The sequence below is a fragment of the Heteronotia binoei genome, chromosome 5 (genome assembly GCF_032191835.1).
Source record: "Heteronotia binoei isolate CCM8104 ecotype False Entrance Well chromosome 5, APGP_CSIRO_Hbin_v1, whole genome shotgun sequence".
NCBI classification, from domain to species: domain Eukaryota; kingdom Metazoa; phylum Chordata; class Lepidosauria; order Squamata; family Gekkonidae; genus Heteronotia; species Heteronotia binoei.
Window position 1 is genome coordinate 64,064,659 of NC_083227.1, and position 7,847 is coordinate 64,072,505.

A 7,847-nucleotide genomic window follows, 5' to 3' on the forward strand; every position below is an offset into this window, starting at 1 on the left:
AGGTTGAAAATTTTCTCTCTTTTGCCCACTAGCTGGCACTCTTTCTTTATTCAGTTAGCTGCAATAACTTTCTTTTGGCTGTAGAAAACATCCAAAATCCTTGTGTACCGGTCCAAGTAGAAATAGGATTTTCTTACTAAGACATTCTGTTACCACCTCCATAAAAACTGCCTTTTTAGTCAAGCTGGGTTGATTGGCGTCCCTATTTGTATATCTGTATGCCTACATAAGGTTTTTTTGGTGTGTGAATTCTTGTACATATGTTTATATTGATACAATCAGAGCAAGCCACATCAGTTGCATTCTTCAACAACACACAACAGTAGCAGAGGTTATGTGAGCTGGCTGCAATGGAGTTGCACTTATCAAGCTGAGTGTATCTGAATAAGACTCATTTTTTCATACAAACTGCACTGAAATATTTCTGCAGTGTTGAATTCCACCCCCCCCCCCCCATCCCTGGTTTTTTAAAAAAAAAACTTTTGTCCAACTCTCTAGCCATTAATGTTTTCAAATTAATTTAAGTCTCAAAATATGTTTTGATGATTCAAAGCAAACATATTATTGAACAGGGTATATATATATCAGGATTATTTCTTTGGGCATGTAAACTATTACCCAGAATTAACTAAATGTGTGAGTGATGCACAAAAGCAGTCATGTTAATTACAATTATATTGGAGACTGTTGCATGAAAAATTACTCCAGGCATGACTTAATCTTTGCATTCTATGTGAACATGTCTTTAGTTTGTTGCTTAGCCTTATTCCATATCATCTGTTAGACTTTTTATGATACATATGGCTACATCTGGAACATGTATATATTCTGAGCGTGCTCCAATATTACAGTACTTAGGTCCTTTGTAAGGTGGTTATGGAGTAAATTTGCCAAGCACTGATCCTCATCCTGTTGGGCTGTGGCTCAGAGGAAGAGCCTCTGCTTTGCATGCAGAAAGTTTCAGGTTTGATCCCCAGCATTTCCAGTTAAAGGGACCAGGTGATGTGAAAGACCTCTGCCTGAGACCCCAAAGATCTGCTGCCAGTCTGAGTAGACATTATGGACCTTTGTGGACCAATGGTCTTAAGTGATTTTACATTGTCCTGTTCTCTACCCTGTAATATATATTTTCAAGAAATCTGCTTGTGGCTAAGACCAGTTCTGTAGGAATACTGTATCAGTCTTCATCTCAGCCCTGTAACTTTTTTTTTTTTTTGGGGGGGGGGGGACTGAAGGGACACAATGTCACTGAGTGATGTCACAAAATAAAATCAAAAATCACTCAGCAGCAGAGCAGATCTCCAAAACAACTCTGAGAATTCCATCTGGATCCTCCAAAGGGATAGGGTGGGATGCTGGAGCTATTCTATGACACACACACACACACCCATCCTCCTGTCATCTGTTCCCCCCAATCCTCAACCATTCCAAGCCCCTGCCTGTCCCCCCCATGCCACACTCAGCTGGCGCCCCTTCTGCCTACCATAACCCACATAATGTAGGACCCAGTGGAAGCCCCCAGCACCACATCTGGAGGCTAATTCTTGCTGGCTGCTTTCCTCTCCAGCCTCTCACTTCCTTGTTGGATTGCATCCTGCCGTGCAAAGCCCTCTGCAAGCCTGACCTGCATGCATGCCTCTAGTCTGGCAAGAGGGTGGAGGCCCTGAGGAGTCTGGGGCTTGCAATGTGAGCCTCTACTGGGGGGGGGGAGTGGCACCAGGGGCTGATTTCCTCCAGCCTCCTTGCTCAGCCTCCTTCCCTCTCCCTCTCAGCAGCTGTTGTCTCTTTTCCACAGTGGCAAGTGGGAGAAGCTCTGCAAGATGCCCATGAGGAGGAGTAAAGGGGATATACAAGTGTAGAAGCAGCAAAATGATAGGGAACTCTGCAAAATCAATAGGGGGTGCTGTCTGCTCTGCCCCCACACAGGCCTGCTTCAACTGGAGAAACCTAATTATCACATAGTAAGAGCAGTGCCAATTCAGTTTGCAGGAATGCTTAATCTACCTACCATCTATCTATAAAGTTAATGTATCTGCATATTAAAAACAACAAACTACCCAAGGGGGAGTATTGAGAAATTCAGCATTTCTGCTTCAGACTGACATGGTGCAGCCCAGGAATAGTTTTACAATGTTAGGACTTACCTGTCTCACTCAGGTCTACATCAAGGAAAACTTGGATCATTTGGGGTTTTGTTATCTGTAGGACCTCAAATATAAACACACCTACTCATGGCTAGAAGCAAAGTACTCTATACCTAAACCAGACTCCTTTTCTTTAAAAAGGGTGTTTTGAAAAGTCTACTGGTACACTAAGGAAGAAGAGGTTTGAAAACATCAGTCTGACTTACGCACATGAAATGGCAGCACATGCAAGTGCCTATAGCACTTCTGTTATATCTCTTTCGTTGCCTAGTTTCCATACAAGTGCTTTTACTATCTATTATTACAACTTCCCTGAGGAAAATTTAAATCTCAATGTGACTGTTCTGTTATACCTCAAAGCTTTTTTTTTAAAAACAAAAACAAAAAAACTTACAACATGCCAAAAAGAGGTACACAATGAAAAAAAAAACTGTGTTGATTTCTAAAGTTTGTATTAATTGAATATATTTTAAAAGTGTGAAATTTTTAAATAGGGTAGCCACCCTCCCATAAGAGTTTCTAAATGCTTTTTAATACAATACTAAGCTTCTGAACATTCCTTCCAAAGCAATTAGTGCCATTCTATTGAAAAAAGTCTTGATGTGGAAAGCAAACATTACTATTTTATATTATGAAGTTATTTCAACTTTTATATGCTTCAATAACATTAGGGATTGAGGGGGTGAGAGTATAGTAAAGTACTCATGGGCTGGATCCAGCTGGCTTTTTCACTCAGTCCTGCCCAATTCCTTACCACAGTTACCATGATCCCCAGCATAACATTTTGGGGTAGCCATTCCTTTTTTTCAGCAGCTGAAAAGCTGACTGGATCAAAGCCTGTATTTTTAACTTGATCCAGTGGATACTTGATCACACAAATTTTCAAAAAGCTTCTGGCCAGGCCATCTACTGTTATTCTGTGGCTTATTTTGGTGATCTTTAGATATAGAATTATATGGAGAAATGTCAAAGCGGACATCTATATCCAGATACAACTGGAAGAAGCAAGCAGCAAGTCTTGTGATGAAGGCAGCTGGAAACGCTGCTACGATCATAGTTGCAATGCTAATCACTGCTGACTATGTCAATCTTAATTCAGTTCACACTAATATCTGATATTGTGCTTTGGAATGGTTTTGAAGCATTGAATGAAGGATAAAAGGCATCATACCAAAAGGTCCTAAAAATAGCAACCATGAGGTAAAATGGCAAGTCTTTTATAGATTGTCAGCTGGTAGAAAGATAAGCAAAGGGAAAGGTAACCTGTACATCAGTTCACTGGCAAGTTCCCATCTCCTACCATGAAATGGCATTGAGTGGAAGTAACATGAGAAGCATAGAGACTGCTAGTTCAGCGCTATGCAAGCACACAATTGTATAGCGAGCTTGTTACCATTTCATCCGGTATGCACATATACAATGCTGAAGTACCAGTTCTCTTGTCTCTGCTGCCATCTTGGAATATCCACCAACAAAGGTCTCAGGTGTCCATCTGCTTGTGGTGGTACTCAATACTGGGAGCTGGCAATCTGAGAACTACTGCCATTGCTTTCCAGAGGTTTGTGCTGGGTTCAGTGCTAATTAATTTAATAATAAATGCTGTGAAATTACCGTAGTGGCTGGATTTGAAGATTGCACCAGATTATTTAGGATCTCTTCATCAGGAAACAGAAGATGCATTTACACAAGCAGCCTCTTGTGGTGTGCAGTCTTTTGCACTGCAATGGCTATCTGCTGCTGTAAAAAGCATTTGAGCAAGGAATGGCTTATTATTATTCCCAATAAAATCAATTTGATGATTTAATGAATATTTTAAGGATTTCTCAACACACAATTTGTTTGCCAGCTCTTTTTCATGTGCTATTGTCCCAAATTTCTGGGAGGTTGTATACAAAGCATAATACTGATAAACCATTTTTGAGTTACAACTTTGACAGTAAAAAAGCAAGGTCTTGGAAATTAGACCATGCTACTTTGGTTTGTTTCAGAATATATATAATCTTTAAAATCTAAATTGAATATTCAAAGTCTTAAATATCACCACATGTTTACATGGCAACACCATCCCAACCATATGAAGTCTCCAAATTTGTAATCTGTAATTTTTTTTGGCTTTTGCACAATATGGGTCCAAGCCAAAACATAGACTTTTAAAGAAAAAAACAAAACAAAATATTATTACATGAGAAAAGATGGAGACATGAGTACTATGTCCATATTGTTACTTTTTGAAATCAACATTAGTGGAACTTTATTAAGGCCTAGATAAATGTGTTTGTAATGTAGTTGCTGTTTGTATCATGCCTATGTATATGTATGGTTTCAAAAATATTTTCATTCTACATGAATTTCAACTTTGCTAATAAAAGTTTGACTTGATGTACCCTTCAGAATCCTAAACTGAGATGATAGAATGGTTTGATACTTCTCAGAATATAAAACGATAAAGATCAGCTCTCTGACTGATGATTCTTGGCACTTCCAGGGTAGACTTCCAGAGGTTGGTATGTCATGCTTTGAAAGTCTGTGATCAGCTATGTGAGTTGTTACACCATATATCTGAAAAGTCAAAATAATAGGTTTATACCAAACTGAGCACAATTCCTATAAAAATCTCTTTCAAAATTATTTCCTGGGAGTTTCCTCATTTGTAATCCTTTACAGTTCTCTGCAGTTCTGGAAATCATTGTAGGTTATGGTCCAATGGTATATCATATAGTAAAGTTGAGGAAATGAAAGAATTTCACTTCTTTATTAGATGGCAAGGGGATCCTAGTTATGCCACTCCGACTTCTTTAGGTAAAAATAAAGTATAACTGGAATAAATGAAATTTCCTCTGATTTAAAAACAGGCAGTTATTGTTCATGTATCTAACTACCATAACGTTTAAGAGATTATTTATACCCACAGACACCACAGATACGTGCCTTCAACACAGCAGGTGCTGAAGCTTGATCATTGAAAAGGCTTGGTGAATTCAGTGCCATAGGTCATACACATACCATTCAAACTTGGAGCTAGTTATTCCTCCCAATGCATCCTCCCTTTTTGTATTGTGATATAAAGCCTATAAAAAGTAGTCCATACTCAGGTCATCCTAGAATATTGTCAAGGAAAACTGATTAGACACAATAGCTGTGCCAACATCATTATTAGAATCCTGTCCTATGGGTTTGCTACCTTTCTGGTTTCAACAGCAAATGTCTACATTTCAATTTCCATTTTAATATCTGTTCTTCTAGGATATCAGCAAAATACCACAAAGTTACTCATAAGATATGTATAACATACTTCCCCCACAAAAAAAATAATACTAAAAGTGACCCCAAAGCTCAGTGTGATATCAAAGTCATAGGCCAGACTTCCTCTCAATCTAGGTAAGGAGACTTGTACTAACTACAGATTTTTTTTTTCGGGGGGGGGGGGGGGGTTACTAAAAGACAAAAATTGTGTATTCTTTGCAAAAATGAATAGATTTCAGCTTTCTAGTTTTGTTTTGCTTTAACTGAAACTGCTAGGCATCAAAGCTATATAAACAATCTTAAGAACATAAAAACATAAGAGAAGCCATGCTGGATCAGGCCTATGGCCCATCCAGTCCAGGAGGCTGTCACACAGTGGCAAAAAAAACCCAAACAGGTGCCATCAGGAGGCCTACCAATAGGGCCAGGACACTAGAAGCCCTTCCACTGTTGCCCCCTCCAAGCACCAAGAATACAGAGCATCATTTGTCCCAGACAGAGGGTTCTATCTATATTTTATGGTTTGGTTCATGGTTCAACAACAAACTGAAATAACTGCATTTTTTCTGGTTTGTGCCCATCCCTATCCATTATGCAAAGATATCCAAATTATGGTTGTTTGCAAATTTCATGCAAGTGACAAATTTAATCTTTTAGTATAGAATTTGGGTGAAGAATTTCAATTCTGCCCTTTCTGTCATTTCTCCTCCATGATGTAGGCTGGCAAAGGGACAATGCCTAGCACTATAATCTCACATTACACATTGCATTAAACTCCATGTTATCTGGATTTCAGTAAAGCTTTTGACAGGGTTCTCCATGAATGTTCTGATGGGTAAACTAGAGGACTGTGGAACGGACTCTAGGATAGTTAGGTGGATAGGGGACTGGTTGGAGAACTGCACTGAAAGAATAATTGTCAGTGGCATTTAATCTGAATGGAGGGAGGCGTCCAGTGGGATGCCACAGGGCTCAGTTCTGGGTCTGGTGCTTTTCATTTTTTGTATAAATGATCTGGAAGAGGGCATGGAGGGGCTACTCATTAAATTTGCAGTTGACACTATATTGGGAGGAACAGCGAACACACCAGCGGATGTAGAATTGAACAAAATCTGAACATGCTAGAAAAGTGGGCAGATGTGAAAAAGATGCAGTTTAACTAGGATAAGTGCTGAGTTCTACATCAAGGTAACAAAAATGAGGAACACACATACTGGATGAGGGATACACTTCTGGATAGCAGTGTATGTGAACAAGATTTTGGGGTATGGGTGGACCACAAGTTAAATATGAAAAGCCAGTGTGATGCAGTGACAAAAAAGTCTAATGCAATCTTGGGGTGCATCAACAGAGGCATAACATCCAAATTGCAAGATGCCATAGTCCCATAGTACACTGCATTGATCTGGCTGCACCTGGAGTATTGTGTGCGGTTCTGGAGGCCTCACTTCAATAAGAAAGTGGACAGAATGGAGTGGGTGCAGAGGAGGGTGATCAGGGGCTGGAGACCAAGGCCTATGAGGAAAGGCTGAGGGACTTGGGAATGTTCAGTCTGGAGAAGAAGAGGTTGAGGGCTGCCACTTAGAAGAGGGCAGGGAAATTCCTGTTGGCAGCAGGGGATAAAGACTCACAATAATGGGTCTAATTAAGGGTGGGAAAGTACCAGCTGGATATTAGGGGGGAAATTTACAGTAAGATTTGTTCAACAGTGGAATCAGCTGCTGAGGGAGGTGGTGAGCTCCCCCTCACTGGCAATCTTTAAGCAGTGGCTAGTCGAACAATTGTCAGGGATGCTGTAGGCTGATTCTGCATTGAGGAGGGGGTTGGACTAGATGGACTGTATGGCCCCTTCCAACCCTCTCATTCTATTATTGTATAAGTAGGAGAGGGAATGATCACAGAGTGGCAGCAGCTCTATGTTCCCTGTACTGTCTAGTTCCCTTTCCTCTGTGCAGGCAACCAGTGACTGAGCTCCTCATGCAGACAAAAAGATGTGACCCCTTAGTAGTTCAACATAGGGGACAGCAGACAAATACAGTGGGAATGTTTAAAATCCCCCACCCCTGCTGTTTTGACCTTCAAAATCCCTCTTTAATTTTGCTTCTCCAGTGAGCAAACAGAACCCACAATTCTTTATTTTCTGTTTGTGGCTCCAGTGCCAAGGGGAGGGGCGAAGGCAGGTACCCCAAGCAAAATTCCTCCCTACTAACACATTCTAGTTTAGTTTATAGTTTTAACTGAAATAACACACAACCACACCATTTTCAGAAAAAGTGGAATAAAATTGGCCACAACTTTTATTGGTTACAGCTGTAGCAAACCTTGGCACAGCATGGGGTAAGGATCCCACTTATCGACTGACCCGCCTGCCAGTCAATGCTCTGCTGGTCACCTTGGGATGGCAGGTTAGGGATTCCACTAGGGCAGAAGCCCAGGGGTGGTCTCCCCTGCCACCTGAGC